Here is a 2952-nt window from a genome sequence, read left to right as displayed (position 1 = left end):
GTTTTCTCACCTCCCGTCTAACTGTAGTAGTACATGCAGTGGATCCTGATGCAGTTTGGAATTCCTGTGTGATGGCCTGGATAGATGTCTGCCTATTAAACATTACGACCCTCTTCAACTGCTGGCAGTCTCTGTCAGTCAATAGACGAGGTCGGCCTGTACTCTTTTGTGCTGTACGTTTCCCTTCAAGTTTCCACTTCACTATCACATCGAAACAGTGGACCTAGGGATGTTTAGGAGTGTGGAAATCTGCGTACAGGCGTATGACACAAGTGACACCCCATCACCTGAAGTCTGAGTTCCACAGAGCGCTCCATTCTGCTCTCTCGCGATATCCAATGGCTACTAAGGTCACTGATATGGAGTACCTGGCAGTACAATGCACCTAATATGAAAAACGTGTGTATTTGGGGGTTCCGGATACTTTTGATCACATAGTATCAAGTTCATGAACATGGTTTTGAGAATCGACGTCAGTATCAAGTTTTTGCCCCAGTTCGGAAATGTCGCAGATCCGGGGCTGCCAGGCTTTCGATCACTTATGGTGGCCAGCACTTTCTGAGCGCCTGAAGGACTTAGACTGTCTTAAAAACTATTGTCAAAACAGGGAAGCAACTCTGTCGTGCTCAGAACAGACACTTCCAAAAGAAATTTCGGATGGTTGCCCACAGGCACCAGGCAACGGCCTTGCCACAGTGGATACACCGGTTCCCGTGAGATCACCGAAGTTAAGCGCTGTCGGGCGTGGCTGGCACTTGCATGGGTGACCATCCAGCCGCCATGCGCTGTTGCCATTTTTCAGGGTGCACTCAGCCTCGTGATGCCAATTGAGGAGCTACTCGACCGAATAGTAGCGGCTCCGGTCAAAGAAAACCATCATAAAGACCGGGAGAGCGGTGTGCTGACCCCATGCCCCACCTATCTGCATCCTCAGTGAGGATGACACGGCGGTCAGATGGTCCCGATGGGCCACTTGTGGCCTGAAGACGGAGTGCATATGCATGCATGCATGCATGCCCACAGGGACCGGTAAGTGTCCTTGTCTTCTGGGATCTGGTACTCGATCCATTATTAGGAAAGCTGCAGGGTAACAAAGAGGTCGTAGGAATTGTGTTTTATGCCAAGTACCTGATTATTCTTGTGAAGGGAAGCCCCAGGAGTAACCTGGAAAACTGATGTAATACAGTCTTTCAACAGAACGTCAGTGATGACAAGGAGTTGAATTGTCTGTTTCACCTGAAAGACGACATTCATGTTATAAAAATTGAACCTCTTTCGAGAGCTGGACATAAAATTAAGCAGCTCGCGAAAACGAAAAACGTGGTTTCCTAATACCACAATATCTATGAGACTCAATATGAATCGGCCAGCTGATACAAATTATTGCTGTAACAATTTGTAGATAGACGAAATGGAATGATCACATAGGCTCAGTCAAAGATAAAATATTAGAAAAATGCGATCAGTCTAGGAAGGACATTGCTTTGAAAACACTCATGCAACTAGGATATCCATTTCATTTTTATTAAGTAACAATATGTTTAAAAAGTTGAAACTGGAACGGATGAGGTAAAAAACGAGACACAAATTATATCGACAAAATTTGATACAAGAAGAAGCTTACCATTGTATTATAGACTCAGATAATCCAAAATGGTTTTTTACTTTTATTCTGCTGCATTGTATTGTACTAGTAGATGCTTTTTCTTTTGACGTTTTGTAATAGATTTGAGCACATGATACCTCATTAAAATATGTTTTCACAATGAGAAAGGTCTTTACTGTTTCAAGTTTCATTCGGCTTTTTATCTGACTGCAAAGAGATCACTAAGGAAAATGTACATACATTCTATATTTTCTCTACTACCAGTGATGAAAGGAAACTCACTTTTTATATTGCTTTTAAAATTACACTTTAATCAGTTATTATGAAAAGGTCATAAGTCCATAAAACATGTTTCTGAGATTACTTTTGAATACATTATGGGAGTGGCAGTGATCAATGTGATACAAATATTTACTATTAAAAACAGTCTTGATCACGATTTATTTATCAAGGTGACCGGTATCGACCACTGCTGTGGTCATCCTCAGACCATTGAGAAGGGACCTCTTTCTGTCGGAGAATCTCCAACAGAAAGAGGTTCCTACTCAGTGGTCTGAAGATGACCACAGCAGTGGTCGAAACTGGTCACCTTGATAAATAAATCGCGATCAAGACTGTTTTTAATAGTAAATGATTTTGAGATATTCAAAGACAACTGTTTTATGCTTCAATGGTAGAAGATATGAAGTACTTGGACTTTCATATGCTGATGTACACAGAAACCATTAAATCTACATCTTCAAATCATCAATTTTTATTTTCACATTCTTCGAATTAATTTTTATATCTTGGTCTCATGACCTTTTTGAATCAAATTAAAATAAACAATAGTACAACTACAGAATTTTGAGAATTTATTAATAAACACAAATTACAAATAATATGTTAACATATTCATCATTACAGATAAGCATTGTTGCAACATTTTCTGTAGGTTTAATACATTTTCATCTTCTTGAGCTGTTGTAGGCCAAGTGAATAAATCAATATAAAAGTCTTTGTGCTCCTCTGTGATGCTCTGTTCCAGTTTTTTTGTATTTTTTATCTTAAATATGTTTATAGAACATTCCACTCCCGTGTGCTAAGTTCTGAGTCAGTCCATCAGTGAATGATCGGGGTACTAATACCCCTGGGTTGTGGCTGTCATACTCAAACATATTGTACTGTGAAAGACTGACGTTGAGCTTCATTGAACTGTCTTTTCCCATTGTTTCTAAACTCTGGGAATTGCATTTAAAAAGATCCGGCCACCAGTCCTTATAGTTCTTAACAATGTTGTTATCCTCAAGGTAGTTGACAATGAATGAGTTCTTTTTATTATCAGAATGAATTATAAATTAAATATA

The 2952-nt window shown here is 39.7% G+C and overlaps 1 pseudogene; it reads left to right on the top strand.

Annotated features, from left to right (window-relative positions):
- Positions 1-677: 677 nt before the first annotated feature.
- On the top strand, positions 678-794 carry LOC124555407 (annotated as a pseudogene).
- Positions 795-2952: the final 2158 nt, after the last annotated feature.

Source organism: Schistocerca americana, chromosome 1, assembly GCF_021461395.2.
Source record: "Schistocerca americana isolate TAMUIC-IGC-003095 chromosome 1, iqSchAmer2.1, whole genome shotgun sequence".
In the NCBI taxonomy this organism is placed as follows: domain Eukaryota; kingdom Metazoa; phylum Arthropoda; class Insecta; order Orthoptera; family Acrididae; genus Schistocerca; species Schistocerca americana.
Note: the sequence above shows the minus strand (reverse complement) of the source record. Positions and strands in the feature narration are given on the sequence as shown.